Raw genomic sequence first — 22,983 nt, 5'->3', positions numbered from 1 at the left:
ATGTGCGCATACACGTCCAGCAAGAAACTTTGGTGTAGGCAACAGTGTACACCTTCCATTTCTTGACTTTCTCATGTTTACCTAGAGGCACACCTCCTTCCTTGATACCTCTCTGACATGTCATGTAGCTCTACCTTCCAATGACTTCCATCCCTTTCTGCCATTCCCCCCTGTGATGTCACCTATCTCCTACTCTGTTCCTCCCCCTTCTGTAACTCTTACACTACTCAGACTGTGCTCATTTGTTATGTGACAGTGGAATTCAGTATCCTTACCCTCATTTACATCAGATTGCCTACTAATGCTTAGTTACATCTCTTAGACTTGGCTTACCCCCTTGGCAACCACTACACGGTGGCCATGTTGGTTTTCCTATGCTGGTCCCTCCATTGACATTCCATGTATTGCATAAAACCTACATTTGCAGGTTTAAAACCTTCGTTTTCATGTTTTAAGCAGCGCAGCCCGTTTGCGTGGGGCTGCGCTGGGTTTACACATCGGCAATTGCCGTAAAAAAAAAATTATATATTTCATATTTTTGCATGGGGTTGCATTGCCAATGGCCACATATTTGGCCATTGGCATGCTGCCTATAACATATGCACCCTTTATTTGGTGCTGACATGGCTCCATTGCCGTGTTTGCAGAAACGTACTCAGTTGTCAACTGAGTACGTTTCTGCAGCTAACACGGCTCTTACACGGGCTGTTCTTGGCTTCCTGGATCGCTAATCAGCCTCATTTGCATGCTATTCGGCTGCAAGTGGGCTGATTAGCTTAGCCACGCCCACTCCATGTAAGAGCCATGTTAGACTGACTCTTACACGGACTTTGGGCTGTTCCTGGATCGCGAAGGCTACATGGAGTCTTGCACTACTCTTAGACTCCGTGTAAGCCTTCGTGAATCCGGCCCACTGATTCATCATTAACTTGAATTTCTAACTCACTGAGAACTGATCAGTGAAAGTGAGCATCACAAAGGAAATTGGTTAGCATTTTTAGGAATATGATCACATGACCAGAAAAGTGACAAATGAGAAGGGACCTACAGTTTACTCATGCTTCTGTTGCATAATCAAAGGCTGTATGTGCTCTTCAGGAAACTGGATCACAGTAAATTCACTTAAGAATAATATCTGGAAAAAAACTCTGGTGGGCTTAGAGCAAGATGGTGAGCCATTAACAGCAGTTTTTTTTACCTATGCTTCATTTAAAATCTGTGACAGGATTTTTACTAAAATACTCAAATAGAATGTTCTAAAATGTGATGGATTTATAGTTGAACATGTGCTGAATGAGTTACTGCAAAAAATAACAAGTGTGAAACTCTTTTAGGTGCTTTTTCCTGTCAAGAAAACTAGAAAAAAAATGTCTCAGAATGAGCCATTCTAAGCCCACTGTATAGGAGAGTACTATGAAAAAAGACATACAGGCTATATTAAGTAATGACAGTGAGTTATCTATAAAGATAGATAAATTAGAAAGCAATATGGACAATTTTACAGAGAAATTTTAAAAAGTTGAACTGCTGAGTGAATCTCTTATAACTTGATATTACTTGTGAACCTCTGCTATCTCTGTAAAAAACAAAAACAAAAAAAAAAATCTTGCTTTTTTCCCACTTTTCTGAGAGTTAAAAAAGTTCAGTTACAGGCTTGCTGTTCCTGAACTGTTTGAAAGTTTCTGTGAGGCCATTTTTGCTTGGGCTGAAGGAAGGTCTCTGTGTTTATCAGTGGGAGTGACTAACATTGAGCAGCTTCCCTGCCCCGGAGGTGGTTACTGACTTGAAACTGTAGTTTTATTGGCCACTAGGGTCATTTCCATAACTCCTTCATCTTCCTCTCTTAAAACCTAGTTGCCTCGTGGTTTGAGCGTCTTTTCAGGCTTGTTGGCTGTTGGTGAAGCCCCCTCCAAGAGGAAAAAACGCTGAGAAGGAGCCACTTTTGAGATTTTAAGTATTTTTTCTCTGTTTATTTGCTAAGTTTTTCTGCATAGCTGCCTAGCTTGAGCATTTTCTGGCTTGTTAAACTTGATTTCTGTATTAGTAGCTGTATTTAGAGCACAACCAAAAGCTGTTTGCTGAATTTCCTGTTTGCACTTAATTTTAAATCGTTTTTCTTAAAACTTGCATATTTTCTGTCCTTGACCTAGCACTCTTGTGTGGGGTCATTTACTGCACTGTTATAACTTGATATTACTTGTGAACCTCTGCTATCTCTGTAAAAAACAAAAAAAAAATCTTGCTTTTTTCACTTTTCTGAGAGTTAAAAAAGTTCAGTTACAGGCTTGCTGTTCCTGAACTGTTTGAAAGTTTCTGTGAGGCCATTTTTGCTCGGGCTGAAGGAAGGTCTCTGTGTTTATCAGTGGGAGTGACTAACATTGAGCAGCTTCCCTGCCCCCCGGAGAGGTGGTTACTGACTTGAAACTGTAGTTTTATTGGCCACTAGGGTCATTTCCATAACTCCTTCATTTGTCCTCGGAGGGGTGTTTTTGCAGCAGACTTGTGGTTTGTTGGCCAATTTGGGTCATTTCCTGTCTTATCCGGCCCCTGCTATAAAGCACGCTTTAGCGATTTAGCCGATTTAGCGGAGTTGCTACTGTTGCACACTAGGGCAGCTCGGTTAAGCAGGTTTAAACTATTCGGCTACCTAAAGTCCACTCTTCAATTTTTCCTTAAAACTACCTTCCTCGAACTATACTACTGATCTAATCAGCGTATCCTATAATTAAAAAGATCATCTCTACTTGACTCCAAGTAGACTATTCTCTATCTGTTAAACGTAGCACTTGCTCCTACAGTACTTATAACCTTGATACGGCACTCTGGTCATAGATAGTACCCAAAAGGCAACCCCATTTCTCGGTCACCCACGTCCCCGGAATCTTTTTAAAGTTTTTGTCTATTCCTTCTAGCATGTCGAGGGATCAGTTGCTAGTGTCCTCTCCTGCTCAGCTGGTGAACCTGGAATATTGAGGCAATGTTACAATTGCCTCATGTACACAGACAACCCTCTCCTCCTCCCACAAAACACAAATACATGCGAGATGCAACTACGGCCAAACTGGAGGCTGAGCTCTCTCAACATAGGACTGGCAAGACCAGTCAGGAGGAGAAGGTTACCACACACACTAGACCCAGTCTCACATATTACCATTACAACCTCAAATCACACATAAACACACAAAGACATACTCGAGGCTCTGATCAAAATCTACCAAAACAGCAGAGGCCACCAAAGCAGACACCCAAACAACCACCACCTCAGAACACAACACCTGCAACACATAGACCTCACAGTCAGAGTGTCAAACAGTCACAGCCCTTAAGGCCAAACACAATGCCAGACACACTAGTCATTGGTGACTCCATAGTCAGACACACTGACGTCCGCTCACCAGACTGAGTAAGGAGAAGGTCACAGTAAGCTGCCTGTCGGGCGCTAGAATCCGCCACATAGCATGCACTCAGGTCTCTCAACAGCAGGTACAAATATGATTCAGTCATTGTCCATGCTGGTGTAAACGACCTGAGACGCCTCCTTGGACTACATGAAAAGAGACATTGAGGAGCTCTCTGATTATGTAGCCCAGACAGGTATGACCCTGACCTTGAGCAGTATCCTACCTTCACCAAGAATGATGCCACAATACAGAGATAAGATGATCAGCTTTAACAATTGGCTTAAACACTGGTGTCATTCAAAGGGGATCCAGTGTCTGTCTGCCTGGGATCACATGCTGGACAAGCCACGCTGTTTCGCAAGGGACGGTTGCACCTGTCACCCTGGGATTCGGATATTGGCAAGGCTCTTGCCACCCCATAGTGCCTTTTTAGGCAAGGCTCAAATTCTAAACATACCACCCTAGAACACAAAAAAAAACTAAGGGTAATGCTGCTCAATGCCAGAAGTCTAAATCTCAAAATGCATGCACCGAGGCCCTTCTCAGTATGGAGAACATCGATGTCTGTACTGTGACAGAAACCTGCATCAAGGCTCCTGAGAGCACCCCGCTATTCAGGTTTTACCTCATATCATGCCCGTTCCAAAATCTGGACAATACCAAGAAAGGAGGGGGTCCATATTCATCAAGGACACCCACACCTCAAGACTGGTGGCAACGCGATGCATCGAGACCATCCAGGTGCAATTAACCATAGGCAAGACTGCTCTGCAAATTGTAGCATGTTACAGGCCACCCTCACAAACTCAGGAACCTCACATGGCCTTCCTGAAAACACTAGAGGATAAATGTATCACCAAACACCATCATACTAGGTGACTTCAATTACCCTAATATAGACTGGGAACACTACTCAAGCCCAAACACCCTAGCCCAAAAGTTCCTGGAATTCATAAACTCAAATGCCATGGAACAACTAGTCACCATCCATCCCACAAGAGGAGATAACATACTTGATCTCATCATCACGAACATGGGAGCACAATGTTCAACACCGGAGTGTACCCTCACTGGTGAGATCAGACCACAAACTAATCTCGCTGGAGGTCCTCATCACCCCCACCTGAAATAAAAGACCACAGTAAAGAACTTCTCAAAAGCCGACTTCACACTTCTAAAGACTAGTGTGGTCTCCTTTAGGCCCCCGAAATGGGCGAAAAAAAAGTAAGGCCCCGAGGCGGCGGGAAAACAGTACTCAAGCGCTGAATCACTTACAAATGCCTTCTACCAGCACCTGCAGGACTGCATGGATAAGGCAATCCCAAGCAAAACAAAGACTCTTTGTACCAAAGGCAGCATCCAGTCTGGTGGACCCCAGCCATAAACAAACTCTACAACAAAAGGAGGAAGCTACTACAAGATAGGCAAAATCCTTAAAAGGTAAGACACCCTTGATCACTATAAGTAAAAACTAAGAGCTCTCATAAAATCATCCAAAGCAAATTTCGAGAGAAAAATAGCTAAAGACTCAAAAGACAATCATAAGGCCTTCTTTAGCTATGTTAGAAACCTGGGAGGAAACTCCCAGATATGCTCAGAGCTAGTTCAAAATGATGTGAAGATTACTGATCCTACAGACATTGCCAACATACTGGCTGACAGGTTCAGTGCAAACTTCTCCCCCAAAAGGAGGAGATATCTATACCAAACGATTGCAGCCCCAAACATCTCCAGCGCCCAAGTGAGAACTGCTCTCCAAAGCAAAAACACAGCATCCATGGGACCTGATGGTGTCCCCGGCTGTGTGCTCCATGAACTCAATGAGGAATTAAACCCACAGCTAGGACAGCTGTTTAATCAAAGTCTTACCTCTGGATACGTGCCAGGGGAGTGGCGACTGCAACTGTGGTACCACTTCACAAAGCGGTGCCTCCACCGACCCTGGAAATTACCGCCCATTAGCTTGACAAGCCTTATCTGCAAAGCCATGGAGAGGATCATAATGGACCTCATAAATAAAGACATAGGGAATTTGCAGACTTTGGATCCAACCCAGTTTGGCTTTGTCAAAGGCAGATCATGCCTTTTAAACTTGGTTGACTTTTGAAACAGTCACCAAAGCCATTGATGAGGGAAAGGCAGTCCATACAGCCTACCTCGATCTGGCTAAGGCCTTCGATACATACCCCATTCGGGTATCATTGAAAAACTCATCAGCAAATGTCAACCCATACATCACAAGATGGGTTGCAAACTGGCTGAGTGACAGAACCCACAGGGTCAGAGCTGCTGGCGCCATGTCAGACTCAAAGCCTGTCACAAGTGGTGTCCCACAGGGCTCAGTCCTGGGCCCACTCTTGTTTGGCATCTACTTTTCCAAGACAAGCAAACACAGGAGGGTTATGAGCTGACAAGTTTTTGCATGACTGCAAACTGGGCCCATAGTAGAACATCTGACACAGATATCCTTCAGAAGGGTCTCACAGAAGGATAACTGGTGCCAGAGCCACGGCCTAAAGTTAAATGCCAAAAATGCATAGTCATACCCCTCGGAAAAACAAGGTTACCTAGCTAGCTACAAATAGGTGGCAATCCACTGAGCACAGAAGAAGTTATCAGGGACCTGGGGACCCAGGTTGATAGTAGTCTGTCATTCGACACCCATGTAGCTAAAGTAGTTAGGAAGACCTTCTACATTGCCCACCTTATCATGAAGGGATTCTCATCTAGATCAAGGAGGTCATAGTCTCCTTTACTCATCACTCATCAGACCAATGATTGAGTACAATGCCCCATTGAATGTATCTGACCCGACACTTGCAGCAGCTGGAGAGGCCACAAAGTTCCTCACCAAAAGGATAAAGGGTCTCAAAATCTGTCCTATGCTGCCCGACTGAAAGAACTCCAGCTCTATTCAGTCGCTTACACGCTGCTCAGAGTGACCTTTTGCCTAACATACAAGGCCATGTCAAACCCAGATTTGATGAATATGCTTCACCTCAAAAATCTAGATCCATCAGAGCCACAAGGGCGGAGACTTAAACCTTGACACGGCTTAATTAGGCCGTGCTGAACCTTGACACGGCTATTAATAGGGGCTGCTGGGATAGATTCATCACCCAAAGACTCCCTATGCTGTGGAACAAAATCCCGGTACATGTGAGGCAGAGCACCCTCGCTGGCTTGTTCAAGAGAAATCTTGACCAATGGATGGGAGATCGCAGATATAACCCAGGGGATTACCTCAGTGTCACGACAGGGCACAGAAAAATAATGGGTATAGTTCCCCATACTAAAGGGGTGGCCTAAGCCACAAAACGATGGGCTAGGCTTGTAAATGCCCTCGGGCAGATAGCCTAGTATGAACCTATGAACCTATGAACCTATCAGTCATCATAAATCTCAAGTGTAGAAGAGGCAATGTCTGATTTTGATGGAATATTACTTTAAAGTAAGAACAGCACTGAATTTCTTCTGAAACAAAACAACTTATTCCAAAAAAAATAGAAGACTTAGATAACAGATCTGGAAGGAATAACATTAGGTTTCACGGGATTCCTGAAAAAGAAAAGGGAGACAGTATGATAGAATTCCTTAATACTTGGCTACATAAAACTTTGAACCTGCTGAGGCTTTTTTCCTTAGGCATCGAAAAGGCACATAGATCACTTTCTAACTCATCTTAAAAAAAAGACACCTTCACCAAGGTGAGTGATCATAAGATTTTTCTCATGTCAAGATAACGATTTAGGGGGGGAATTCAGTAAAGCTTACATAGAGCTTTTCTCCATGTAAGCATCATGGCACAGCCTGAACATGGATATCGGAGCCTGTGAGATCCAGTAAACATGACTGGGGGGCATGCATGAGCCTCCCAGCACTATTCCAGCATGATTGCAACAGAATAATGCAAATTACCTCATTTGCTGGTGAAAACCATGCATATGAGGTGAATTTGTGATCCAGGAAGGGGACAGACATCCATGCAGGAGCTGGATGTCTGCAACAGAAATGTATGCAGTTACTAACTGTGTACATTTCTGCAAAAATAAAATCTGTGGCATGACAGCTCAAAGTAAAGCATGTATTATGTGTAATAGGCATGTCAATGGCCAAGACTGAAAAAAATATATATATAAAAATCTAAAGTTTTTTTTTTTTACAGTCATGGAGCCATTTACAGTGGCGCACAAACATGATTGTGTCGAAAATAAAAAATAAATGGTAAAAAGTGAATTAAATGTGAAACAGGCATTTTGCCATTATAGTGGGCAGGGTGCAGAATCATAACAATGACAGGCAACAGTGGTTTCTAAGGACATATGCTCCCATGTAATAGTGTAACTAGGGTATAAGGCAGTGGGGTATGTAAATGAGGTAAATTTATTGAATAGCAAACTGAGAGACCATGTTCACGTGCACCTAACCGTATAGGAGTTATAATATGGTGGTGTAAATAGGAGAAGCAGCTGACATAAAAAGAGGGTGTGTCATGCTTGGTGTAAGCACATTGGAGCTCAGCAGTTTCTGTTTGTGCTCAGCTAACCACAGCTAAGCAAAGGGGTGTGTCTGAGTCTGCTTAGCTGTGCTTAGCTGATTTAAGAAATACTGAGTGTGTTCATGTGCAGGGTGCAGGGGAGGGCCCTTTCTGCTCAACATTGTTTACACTAGCTAAAACAGTTGCTGCAGTGCTCAGTGGGGCTTGAAAGGGGAGGGAATGGAAAAAAAAAGAAAAGGACATAGCAAACTAAAGGCAATCAACTAGAAATCAGTAATAAGGCCTCTGCCACTCACAGTGGCCCATTCAAAGACATCATTAATACAGTTGTCAGGTGGCTGCAGGGCTTAAAAGGGGAGGAAATGTTACAAAAAAGGGAAATAAGCAGAATAATGAGCAATCAAGTACAAATCACTACTAAGGCCTCTGCCACTCACGGTGGCAAGCCATCACTGTATCATACTCAGCCAATCACACTGGCAGCATCTGCAGCACACCAGTACAAAGTATGCAAACACCCTTCAGTCTGGTTTTTCCTACAAACTCTGCAGTATTGGAGTACATCTGGGAATTTTAACTGACAAAATGCTATTGGCTGCTGCTGCTTTGCTACATGTCTATGTGCTACAGACTAAGGGCGGTGAAGAGGATGATGCTGACAACCGGCCCAGGCTATGGAGGAGGAGACTGTTCAGACCCAGGGTAACCTTCAGGGCTATATGACCTGGAGATAGAGCACTATAGGGTGGACAGGGACATACTTCAGCAACTCACCAAGTTCTGCCAGCCTTACCTCAGACCCAGAGCCAACAGAGGGGAACCAGTTGAAACAAAGGTATGTGTAGCCTTAAGAATACTAGCTACAGGTACTTTCCAAAGACCTACTGGGGAGATCATGGGGGTCATACATGTATCTGCATCCAGGGTACTCCACCAGTTTCTGGATGCAATGCTACCACATGAAACACAAATAGTAACACCAGCATCACAATGCTCAATAAAAACTCCATTTATTAACAGCACAATTAATAAATAGAGTTTTTATTGAGCATTACTATTTGTGTTCATTTTGAACTTTGAGTGGCACATCTGAGAAGTACAACCCTGCTTGTTCTGTTTTGCAATGCTACCACATCCTGGTGAGCACATTTATTTCCCCAGCACTCCTGAGGAGAAGACCAGCAATATGTCTCTTCCACCATGTAGCAGTCTACCCAGAGGTAGAGGGTGCCATAGACTGCACTCACATCCACATCAAAGCACCACCCAGTGAAGACAGTAGAGTGTAAGTCAACGAAGGGTTATCACTCCATCAACTGCCAGGTTGTGTGCAATGCCCAGGGCATTATCATCAGTGTGTGTGCTGGCAGCCCAGGCAGCTATCCCATCTCCCACATCTGGCATGCCTCACAGCTGTGCCAGTCATTTGCCAGGGGGACATCCTGTATGGCCATCTCGTGGGAGATGCTGGCTATGCACTGGAATCATGGATGATGACACCCATCAGAAATGCACACACACCCACTGAAGAATGCCATAATGAGGCACATGCACAAACTAGGAACATTACAGAGCATGTGTTTGGGATGTTCAAGTCACATTATGGTTCCTCTGCCTTGACATATCTTGTGGAGCCTTGCAGTACTCTCCAGCCACATGTGCACACATGTTCATAGTATGTGCCATGCTACACAATATGATCCTGAAACAGCTGCAGTAGGAACATCACAGGAAAGGGCTCACAGTCCCCCACCACTGCCAAGGTCTCCACAGGCACAGGGGGACTTGGAGGAGGGACCCCATGAGCCTGTCCCTTTAGGCAGATGTAGGCATGCCCTGTATGCCCTGGCCTTGGCAAAGAGGCAATGCATAGTACATACACTGACACCCTAGGCATCCAGGAACTGACACCTCTGTCTGACTCACACACACAGTAAAATGGATGCCACACACATCACACTACCTGTACCTTACCATGTATAGGCTGTGTACTGCATGTATCCAACAGAGTCAGCCCTCAAGCACCATCCTCATAACTGCCACAAGCACAAGGTAAGTCACCCTTCTTAACAATAGATGAATGGAGTAGTATGTTTTTGTACCATGTTTAAGGTATCACTGCATGTATGCAAGGGAATGGGGTGGCCTACCAGGATAGCAGCAGACAACTGACAGCTATGTGGTACAACATGAAATGTCTGCCTCCCATAGGTGACAAAACTCACTGCAGTGTATGTGGAGGACTAATAAACTGGGAGGTCATAGGTCACATGCATGGATGTCAGTGTTGGAGTCCCATACTTATCCCTTAGCCTCTTCCAGCAAGTCAGATGTAGATAACCATAAAGAAATGTCTGGCAAAGGCCCACAAATAGGGACAATGATGAAATATTCTGCTAACCAGACTTACACAGTGATATCAAGGTGCGGTTGCATGTAATCTATGAAGGGTAGGAAGTCTGAAACTCAAATGCCCTGTCATTATCTTCTAACTTCAGTCTTTAATCATTTGCCAGTAACTTGCCAGAAAACCACAATTGTATGAAAACTTGACCAAAATTATGAGGAAAACTTCTGGATATTCTGCAAAACACTGTACAGTTCAGAGGTGTGGGTCACACCAGGATATGTCTCATCAGTTAAGAGGAATAACACATAAGCAGCTGATCCCTAGCCAGTATATCACTAAGGTGCTGGACTGTTTACACAGGTTCAGTCAATTGGCTGTAGCCACACCTCTCAACTGGCTTGATTGGGCAAGAATGTCTATAGTTTGGCCCATAATTATGGTCTGGGCATCATACATCTTGTATTTCTCATGTAAATCACTGTGATGATCTGGGAATACCTGTCAGTAAGTAATGACACAAGATATATGTCAGAAAATGTGTGCTAAAACAAACCTCGTTACACTAGCAAATTTCCACATTAATAAGAGCAATATTAACAGTATCTCCCTATGTTTGGCCCATTGTCACCCCATTTTGGCAGGCTGTCTCAGGAATCCTTGCACTAATTCAACACTCATTACCTAGTACCTCAAAACCTACACCACCAAAACACACACACACACATAAAAACACGAAACACACACCTACATTCGGGGAGGCTCTCAATAAAAATCTGCTCAAGCAACAGAGGCCTGCAAAGCAGAAATATAAGCAACCTCCTCCCCCCCCAGCACAACCCAAATGACACATAGCCTACAAACTCAGTGTGCCACTCAATCACAGCCCATAAGGCATAACAACGTACCCAATACTCTAGTCATAGGTGACTCTATAGTCAGGCACACTGATGTTCCACTCACTAGACTAAACAAGGAGAAAGTTACTGTCAGCTGCCTATCAGGTGCCAGGATCCACCACATCATGCATGCACTCAGGTCACTCTACAACAAGTACAATTATGACTCTGTAATTGTCCATGTTGGTGTGAATGACCTGAGATGTACCTCCCTGGACTACATGAAAAGAGACATTGAGGAGCTCTCCGATCTTGTAGCCCAGACAAGTATGACCCTAGCCCTGAGTAGCATCCTGCCATCACCCAGAATGATACCACAGTACAAGGACAAAATGATTGACTTCAGCAATTGGCTAAGCTTCTGCTGTCATTCTAAGGATCAGTATCTGTCTGCCTGGGATGACATGATCGACAGACCACGAATCTTTGCCAGAGATAGCCTGCACCTGTCACCCTTGGGATTCTGGATATTGGCTAAGGCTCCCTATAATGCCTTTTTAGGCACGGTTCAAATGACAAATTCACCACCTTAACAGGTACAAGCAAGCAAAATCTGAGGGTAATGCTACTCAATGCTAGAAGTCTAAACCTCAAAATACATTCACTCGAGGCACTCCTTAAAAAGGAGAACATCGACATCTGTGCAGTGACAGAGACCTGGTTCAAGGCTCCAGAGATCACCCCTGCATTACCAGGCTATAATTCATACCACACCTTTTGGCCACCTAACCTGGTCCGAAACACTAAAGGTGGAGGTGTGTCCATATTCATTAAGAATATCCACACCTCCAGGCTAGTTGCTCAGCATAATGCATCCGAGATTATGCAAGTGCAACTAACTCTGACAACACCGCAATCCAAATTGTAACTTGCTACAGATACCACACCGTGCCTAAGGATTACCTCTAGTCATTTCTTGATATGCTAGAAAATATTAGGGTACAACCCAACACCCTAATAATGGGCAATTTCAACTACCCACCATTAACTATGTACCAAATCTTTTTGCGCATGTTTTCTGGAATTCATAAATTCCAATGCCTTGGATCAACTTATCCACACCCCACCAGAGGCAGCAATATCCTAGACCTGGTCATTGCCAACATGGGTGACCAGTGTTCCAAACCAGAGGTCAATTCCTCGTTGGTCAGATCCGACCACAAGCTAATCACCCTAGACATCCACAACCCACCCCCATTAAAACTTCTCCAAAGCCAACTTCATGCTTCTTAAGACAGAAGTGGAAAACTTCACAACACCCATGCAAATGGACAATAGTGATCGACTGCTGAATCCTACACAAATGCACTTTATAAGCACTTACACAAGTGCATGGTCCGTCTTTCCCTAACAGAACCAAGATGCTATCCTCAAAAAAAAGGAAGCCAATCTGGTGGTCCCCTGCCATAAACAAACTCTACAATAGAAGAAAGGTACTGTTGCAAAATAGTGTAAAATCCCATGATTGGAGGAACTCCCTGGTCAGCCTCAGTAAGGAGCTGAGCTCCCTCATAAAATCCTCCAAAGCTAGTTACAAAACAAAGATCCCCACTGGTTCTAAAGACAACCACAAAGCAACCTATAGCTATGTCAAGAATCTGAGTGGCAACATTCAGATCTGCTCTGAGTTATAGCACAATAGCACTAAATATACAGAACCAACTGATATTGCCAACATCCTCATTGTCATGTTAGAGTGGGAAAGGAGGTTTCTGACACAGTCTACCTTTTTTCATATACTGCCATGTTGTCGTTTTCTTGACGATATTTTTATTTTATGGAAGGGGCCCAAGGACCTAATCCATCCATTTTTGGATTTTTACAATTTACACACACTACTGAAGAGACTAGTATAGCATACTTGGATGTTTTACTGAAAAAAGACTATGTACTTAATAGATTTGTGGCTGTAATACACTGAAAGGAGACCTATTCTAACAGTTTTCTCCACTTCATGAGCTATCACCCCTTTTTTCAAAAGAGAGGTGGTAAAGAATTATTTTGTTAGAGAGCTGCCAGAATGTGAGCCTATGGGATGACTTTTTAATAGAATGTAATAATTTAAAATGCATGTTTTGTAAGAGGGGTTACCAGGGTTACAGGGAACTCACCGAAAATATCATGGGTGAAGTAGTTAAAAAAAAAAAAAGGAATGGACATTATTGGCCTATTTTAGATCCACAGATTAGTACTTTTCCATCAAACCTTGATACTTTAACACCACATCAGGATGTTATTTGTGGGGCCCATACCACCACATCCACAGAAGCTACTTGTAATTTTAATATGGCCTTTAAACAGGGTTCATCAAAAGTGTGTTTTCTTGCTCCCTTTGCTTATGACTCTAAAATGTTTTTAACATTTTGACTAAAAACTGGGAATTTCTAATGAGTGATAGTGCCATTAGGGTTCCATTGGTGCCTAACTGTGTGTATAAGAGGGTTGAAATCTAAAGAATATATTGGAGTGTAATGTGAATAGTACAGGATGTGGTTCCACTCATAAATGTGGGAGATGCAAATTTTGTTCCTTTATTTTTGAGAATAATGAAGTTAAAATCATAGAGCACTATAGGGTGGACAGGGACATACTTCAGCAACTCACCAAGTTCTGCCAGCCTTACCTCAGACCCAGAGCCAACAGAGGGGAACCAGTTGAAACAAAGGTATGTGTAGCCTTAAGAATACTAGCTACAGGTACTTTCCAAAGACCTACTGGGGAGATCATGGGGGTCATACATGTATCTGCATCCAGGGTACTCCACCAGTTTCTGGATGCAATGCTACCACATGAAACACAAATAGTAACACCAGCATCACAATGCTCAATAAAAACTCCATTTATTAACAGCACAATTAATAAATAGAGTTTTTATTGAGCATTGTGGTGCTGGTGTTACTATTTGTGTTTCATTTTGGACTTTTTGAGTGGCACATCTGAGAAGTACAACCCTGCTTGTTCTGTTTTGCAATGCTACCACATCCTGGTGAGCACATTTATTTCCCCAGCACTCCTGAGGAGAAGACCAGCAATATGCGTCTCTTCCACCATGTAGCAGTCTACCCAGAGGTAGAGGGTGCCATAGACTGCACTCACATCCACATCAAAGCACCACCCAGTGAAGACAGTAGAGTGTAAGTCAACGAGAAGGGTTATCACTCCATCAACTGCCAGGTTGTGTGCAATGCCCAGGGCATTATCATCAGTGTGTGTGCTGGCAGCCCAGGCAGCTATCCCATCTCCCACATCTGGCATGCCTCACAGCTGTGCCAGTCATTTGCCAGGGGGGACATCCCCTATGGCTATCTTGTGGGAGATGCTGGCTATGCACTGGAATCATGGATGATGACACCCATCAGAAATGCACACACACCCACTGAAGAATGCCATAATGAGGCACATGCACAAACTAGGAACATTACAGAGCATGTGTTTGGGATGTTCAAGTCACATTATGGTTCCTCTGCCTTGACATATCTTGTGGAGCCTTGCAGTACTCTCCAGCCACATGTGCACACATGTTCATAGTATGTGCCATGCTACACAATATGATCCTGCGGAAACAGCTGCAGTAGGAACATCACAGGGAAAGGGCTCACAGTCCCCCACCACTGCCAAGGTCTCCACAGGCACAGGGGGACTTGGAGGAGGGACCCCATGAGCCTGTCCCTTTAGGCAGATGTAGGCATGCCCTGTATGCCCTGGCCTTGGCAAAGAGGCAATGCATAGTACATACACTGACACCCTAGGCATCCAGGAACTGACACCTCTGTCTGACTCACACACACAGTAAAATGGATGCCACACACATCACACTACCTGTACCTTACCATGTATAGGCTGTGTACTGCATGTATCCAACAGAGTCAGCCCTCAAGCACCATCCTCATAACTGCCACAAGCACAAGGTAAGTCACCCTTCTTAACAATAGATGAATGGAGTAGTATGTTTTGTACCATGTTTAAGGTATCACTGCATGTATGCAAGGGAATGGGGTGGCCTACCAGGATAGCAGCAGACAACTGACAGCTATGTGGTACAACATGAAATGTCTGCCTCCCATAGGTGACAAAACTCACTGCAGTGTATGTGGAGGACTAATAAACTGGGAGGTCATAGGTCACATGCATGGATGTCAGTGTTGGAGTCCCATACTTATCCCTTAGCCTCTTCCAGCAAGTCAGATGTAGATAACCATAAAGAAATGTCTGGCAAAGGCCCACAAATAGGGACAATGATGAAATATTCTGCTAACCAGACTTACACAGTGATATCAAGGTGCGGTTGCATGTAATCTATGAAGGGTAGGAAGTCTGAAACTCAAATGCCCTGTCATTATCTTCTAACTTCAGTCTTTAATCATTTGCCAGTAACTTGCCAGAAAACCACAATTGTATGAAAACTTGACCAAAATTATGAGGAAAACTTCTGGATATTCTGCAAAACACTGTACAGTTCAGAGGTGTGGGTCACACCAGGATATGTCTCATCAGTTAAGAGGAATAACACATAAGCAGCTGATCCCTAGCCAGTATATCACTAAGGTGCTGGACTGTTTACACAGGTTCAGTCAATTGGCTGTAGCCACACCTCTCAACTGGCTTGATTGGGCAAGAATGTCTATAGTTTGGCCCATAATTATGGTCTGGGCATCATACATCTTGTATTTCTCATGTAAATCACTGTGATGATCTGGGAATACCTGTCAGTAAGTAATGACACAAGATATATGTCAGAAAATGTGTGCTAAAACAAACCTCGTTACACTAGCAAATTTCCACATTAATAAGAGCAATATTAACAGTATCTCCCTATGTTTGGCCCATTGTCACCCCATTTTGGCAGGCTGTCTCAGGAATCCTTGCACTAATTCAACACTCATTACCTAGTACCTCAAAACCTACACCACCAAAACACACACACACACATAAAAACACGAAACACACACCTACATTCGGGGAGGCTCTCAATAAAAATCTGCTCAAGCAACAGAGGCCTGCAAAGCAGAAATATAAGCAACCTCCTCCCCAGCACAACCCAAATGACACATAGCCTACAAACTCAGTGTGCCACTCAATCACAGCCCATAAGGCATAACAACGCACCCAATACTCTAGTCATAGGTGACTCTATAGTCAGGCACACTGATGTTCCACTCACTAGACTAAACAAGGAGAAAGTTACTGTCAGCTGCCTATCAGGTGCCAGGATCCACCACATCATGCATGCACTCAGGTCACTCTACAACAAGTACAATTATGACTCTGTAATTGTCCATGTTGGTGTGAATGACCTGAGATGTACCTCCCTGGACTACATGAAAAGAGACATTGAGGAGCTCTCCGATCTTGTAGCCCAGACAAGTATGACCCTAGCCCTGAGTAGCATCCTGCCATCACCCAGAATGATACCACAGTACAAGGACAAAATGATTGACTTCAGCAATTGGCTAAGCTTCTGCTGTCATTCTAAGGGGATCCAGTATCTGTCTGCCTGGGATGACATGATCGACAGACCACGAATCTTTGCCAGAGATAGCCTGCACCTGTCACCCTTGGGATTCTGGATATTGGCTAAGGCTCTTGCCACCCCTATAATGCCTTTTTTAGGCAAGGTTCAAATGACAAATTCACCACCTTAACAGGTACAAGCAAGCAAAATCTGAGGGTAATGCTACTCAATGCTAGAAGTCTAAACCTCAAAATACATTCACTCGAGGCACTCCTTAAAAAGGAGAACATCGACATCTGTGCAGTGACAGAGACCTGGTTCAAGGCTCCAGAGATCACCCCTGCATTACCAGGCTATAATTCATACCACACCTTTTGGCCACCTAACCTGGTCCGAAACACTAAAGGTGGAGGTGTGTCCATATTCATTAAGAATATCCACACCTCCAGGCTAGTTGCTCAGCATAATGCATCCGAGATTATGCAAGTGCAACTAACTCTGGACAACACCGCAATCCAAATTGTAACTTGCTACAGATACCCCACCATGCCCCAGGATTCCCACTCCTCATTTCTTGATATACTAGAAAATATTAGGGTACAACCCAACACCCTAATAATGGGCAATTTCAACTACCCCACCATTAACTGGGTAAACTACTCATGTACCAAATCTTTTGCGCAATGTTTTCTGGAATTCATAAATTCCAATGCCTTGGATCAACTTATCCACACCCCCACCAGAGGCAGCAATATCCTAGACCTGGTCATTGCCAACATGGGTGACCAGTGTTCCAAACCAGAGGTCAATTCCTCGTTGGTCAGATCCGACCACAAGCTAATCACCCTAGACATCCACAACCCACCCCCATTAGGGCAACCACCATAAAAAACTTCTCCAAAGCCAACTTCATGCTTCTTAAGACAGAAGTGGAAAACTTCACAACACCCATGCAAATGGACAATAGTGATACGACTGCTGAATCCTACACAAATGCACTTTATAAGCACTTACACAAGTGCATGGTCCGTGCTATCCCTAACAGAACCAAGATGCTATCCTCAAAAAAAAGGAAGCCAATCTGGTGGTCCCCTGCCATAAACAAACTCTACAATAGAAGAAAGGTACTGTTGCAAAATAGTGTAAAATCCCATGATTGGAGGAACTCCCTGGTCAGCCTCAGTAAGAAGCTGAGATCCCTCATAAAATCCTCCAAAGCTAGTTACAAAAACAAAATCACCACTGATTCTAAAGACAACCACAAAGCAACCTATAGCTATGTCAAGAATCTCAGTGGCAACATTCAGATCTGCTCTGAGTTATAGCACAATAGCACTAAATATACAGAACCAACTGATATTGCCAACATCCTCATTGTCATGTTAGAGTGGGAAAGGAGGTTTCTGACACAGTCTACCTTTTTCCCATACTGCCACATGTACACTCGTTTTCTTGACGATATTTTTATTTTATGGAAGGGGCCCAAGGACCTAATCCATCCATTTTTGGATTACATAAATGCTACCCCCTCTTTTTTACAATTTACACACACTACTGAAGAGACTAGTATAGCATACTTGGATGTTTTACTGAAAAAAGACTATGTACTTAATAGATTTGTGGCTGTAATACACTGAAAGGAGACCTATTCTAACAGTTTTCTCCACTTCATGAGCTGTCACCCCTTTTCTCAAAAAAGAGGAGTGGTAAAGGGCCAATTTGTTAGAGCGGCCAGAATGGTGAGCCTATGGGATGACTTTTTAATAGAATGTAATAATTTAAAATGCATGTTTTGTAAGAGGGGTTACCCCAGGGAACTCACCGAAAATATCATGGGTGAAGTAGTTAAAAAAAAAAAAAGGAATGGACATTATTGGCCTATTTTAGATCCACAGATTAGTACTTTTCCATCAAACCTTGATACTTTAACACCACATCAGGATGTTATTTGTGGGGCCCATACCACCACATCCACAGAAGCTACTTGTAATTTTAATATGGCCTTTAAACAGGGTTCATCAAAAGTGTGTTTTCTTGCTCCCTTTGCTTATGACTCTAAAATGTTTTTAACATTTTGACTAAAAACTGGGAATTTCTAATGAGTGATAGTGCCATTAGGGGTTCCATTGGTGCTAAACCTATTTGTGTGTATAAGAGGGGTTGAAATCTAAAGAATATATTGGAGTGTAATGTGAATAGTACAGGATGTGGTTCCACTCATAAATGTGGGAGATGCAAATTTTGTTCCTTTATTTTTGAGAATAATGAAGTTAAAATCATTAATATTAAACTAAGGTTGTGATTTAAGGGCTCATGCGATACTGAGAGGGTTGTGTATGGTGCAATATGAGATACATGCCCTTGTTTTTATATAGGAAAAAATGAACAAAAACTTAAGTCAGAATAAGTGAGCATGTAAGGAACATCAGGGACAAGTTTGAATTCAATGCCCTTGGTAGGCATACTACACAACACCCAGACCACACATTTAAATTCTTTATTTTGGATATAATACCTTGTTCAGAAAGAGGGCGGGGGGTGGCTGACAGTACTTATCAGAAAAAGCGGAGCTAGTTTGGCAGTTCCGTTTGAATGCTACATGCTGGCCGGGTCTCAATAACAGAGTTTCTATTTCTAGTTTACTAAAACTAAAAGCACCGCATAGATGATTAATATAGGTTTTCTATTCTGGTTTTCCCTGATGGGTTGCTGGTTGTATATGAGTAAATGCAAGGCAGAGAGCTGTTTAATCTGTTTTAAATGGTAGTGCTATACATGTTGCTTGTAGGATCTATTTTTAATTAATTTTTCATTTTTTATTTTTACTTTTTGTTATACATTTTTTAACATATACTTTAAAAATTTTTGCTTTATAGGATGCATACATATATTTCTTATGGTTTGACTATCCATAATTGCTGACTTTTAAAATGCATGAGTTGTAGTTTTTTTCTTTATCTGTCTTTCTGGGGGGAAGTGATGTCACACAACAAATGTATTTAAAGGATATGATGTATTTTAGTTGCCATCTGATGAATTTCTATGTTAATGTGTACTTTTGGGGACAAAAGCGCTTATGGAGGCTTAATCCTCACTTGGTGGAGTTTTTGTTTGCTTTCCGTGTGTTTTGGATCTGCAATAAATATTTTTGTAGAGGAATCAGTTTGCTGACCGTTTTCTTGAATTTTGTGGTTTTTGTACTTTTATTCATTTCTTGGTTGGTAACACACTCAACATTATGGATGCTTCGAGCATTGGGGCTGAACAGTCAATTATGTCGAATTTAATGGAAGGCGGAAACACTTATGATACTTCCCTTCCTGTTAGCTCTTCTGGCTCTTCTGGGTCTGGCTGTGACTTAACAGTTTTGATTCATCAATTAATGTCTCGAATGGAGCATATTGAACAACTTTCACTTTCATAGCTTTCACAAATATTGTTGCATCCTATTCCTACAAGCTTACTTTCATCTGCCTTGGATGATATGGGCACTAATTCGAGTGGAGCTTTGAACGCTTGTCAACATAGTAAAAACATTCGTCCTATGGTTAAAGCAAATCAGGTCAGTGACTTAAATGGTGCAAATGCTTGTTCTAGTAAAGACTCTTGTGTTAATACATGTGTAAACATGCACAAAGACATTTCTTTAACTGACTGGCTCAACAGTGGCAAGTGTCTTGATTCTTTCAACAGTAATGTTACACCTAATCAGTCCATTTCTAATGGTTTAAATGAGTTGGACAGGGTGTTATTTAAGATTAAGCACTTGCAAATGGTTAACTGTTACTTTAGGGAACGCATAAACAAAAAAAAAATTGACTCTAAATGTTTAAGGATGTGGCACTATCCAACTGGCCTGGTTGCAAACTCTCCCTTTCACAGGGATTTAATTAAATTTTGACCGTTTTGGTACAGAATACATGGAAATGGTCATTAAATATATTGATATGCCGATTGAAAGCTTGTGTCATGAAGCAAAGGATTTGGACAGAAAAATAACACAAAACATATAATTTCCTGTTAACCAGTTTGATTACACCCTCATCTTTCGTACCATAGAGGAAAAAATGGAGGTAATAAAGAAAAAGAAAACTAAAAAGATCTTAAGGGATGTGGATGAATATGGAGCAGACAATGCCTACCCACCCCCTCCCCATTCACAGGAGTAGTACCCTGGTAGACAATTTCACATTGATGGGGTTTATTTTGGTGAACATGAGCAAGATGCTAATGGCTTGAATGACTCTTTTTTTTTTGAGGAGGAGGAGTACCCCCCACTAAGGAGATTGGAGCACATCCAGAACACACGGATGGCCAGTGTCAACAATCTGGTCCAACCACAGGGGCCGATTTTCAGGAACAACTACCCCCATCCAGGATGAGGGTTTTACTAGAGGTCCTGGAGGGGGGACTTAATACCTCCTGGTGTGACATTTTCTGAGTCTGATATTGTTGATTGTGGTATATCTCCTACCACTGTACCCATGTTTAATGCTTTCCATTTGCCCGCCTTGTCAGTGAGTGTCAATAGCACACAGGATTTTAAAGTTTACAGTTTTACAGAATTGCAGTTAGAGGTACACTTGTGTGATCTATTGGTGAAAGGTTTTTCCTTTATACCTTCTAAATCAATGTAGTTGATAGTATTATGGACCTCAAACAATATGTGAGAAAACTGCATTTGCATCTACTCTTTCAGGGAGTTGAGAAGGTTATCCCCCTAATAAAAGTCTCTAGTACTTGCAATCCCCCTCTAGACCCCTTGTTGGGCATTTTTGAAAAAGTTTGTGAAATTGACATCAGAGCGTACTGCACTCAGAAAAGTGATTTGACCTCTATGATTAAGAATAATTTAAGTGAGGAAGAAGGTTCTGAGTTATCACTACTTGCTAATGACATAAGCAAGGGCTATGAAACCCAACAAGGGGGGTGGTGTTGTATTAATGCATCAAAGTGACTAAATTAGGAAAATGTATGAAATCACTGACACCCCTGCATATATAGAAAGCTCCTTAAATTAGTTGAATGGGGCTTACAGAAAAATTATGGGGCACTTGGAAGACCTATTTATAGAAGGACTTATTTCCAAAGATGAATTACACTTCTTGTCTACTGGTTTTCCGGTTACACCAGTCATCTTTGGGATTCCCAAGATGCATAAGAATTTATGCCAGCCCCCCCATGCGTCCTATTGTGGATGCGAGGGCTTCCACTACACACCCTATGGTAACGTTCCTAGATATTGAACTAAAAGAATTTCTTAAAAGGGAACATTTGCTGTGTAAAGACTCCTGGGATTTTTGAGGAACTAAGTTTGATAAATCATATGTTTTGATTACAATCGATGTGAAGGATCTTTACAGTGTTATTCCACAGGATATAGGTACAGAATGTTTTTTTGAACATCTTTTTTCAATTGGTCTACCACATGATCGGTGTATAATGTTGGTACATTTATTGGACTAGGTGCTAACAATTTTGTTCCATTTCATAAAAAATACTATCTACAAGCTCAAGGGGTGGCCATGGGTGTGGCATGTGGTGGGTTATATGCTAACATTGTCATGTTAGAATGGGAAAGGAGGTTTTTGACACAGTCTTCCTTCTTCCCACACTGCCACATGTACACCCGTTTCCTTGACAATATTTTTATTTTATGGAAGGGGCCCAAGGACCTAATCCATCCATTTTTGGATTACATAAATGCTACCACCTCTTTTTTATAATTTATAAGAGACTAGTATAGCATACTTGGATGTTTTGCTGAAAAAAGAGTATGTACTTTATAGATTTGTGGCTGTAATACATTGAAAGGAGACCTATTCTAACAGTTTACTCCACTTCATGAGCTGTCACCCCTTTTCTCAAAAATGAGGAGTGGTAAAGGGCCAATTTGTTAGAGCGGCCAGAATGGTGAGCCTATGGGATGACTTTTTAATAGAAATGTAATAATTTAAAATGCATGTTTTGTAAGAGGGGTTACCCCAGGGAACTCACCGAAAATATCATGGGTGAAGTAGTTGAAAAAAGAAGGAATGGCCACTTTCGGTCTATTTTAGATCCACAGATTAGTACTTTTCCATCAAACCTTGATACTCTAACACCACATAAGGATGTTATAGGTGGGGCCCATACCACCAGATCGACAGAAGCTACTTGTAATTTTAATATGGCCTTTAATCAGGGTTCATCAAAAGTGTGTTTTCTTACTACCTTTGCTTATGACTCTAAAAATTTTCTTAACATTTTGACTAAAAACTGGGAACTTCTAATGAGTGATAGTGACATTAGGGGCTCCATTGGTGCTAAACCTATTTGTGTGTATGAGGGGTCAAATTTAAAGAATATATTGGCGTGTAATGTGAATAGTACAGGACTTGGTTCCA

Source organism: Protopterus annectens, chromosome 9.part0, assembly GCF_019279795.1.
Source record: "Protopterus annectens isolate FY-2018-M chromosome 9.part0, PAN1.0, whole genome shotgun sequence".
Lineage (NCBI taxonomy): Eukaryota > Metazoa > Chordata > Ceratodontiformes > Protopteridae > Protopterus > Protopterus annectens.
This window is presented reverse-complemented; position numbering follows the sequence as displayed.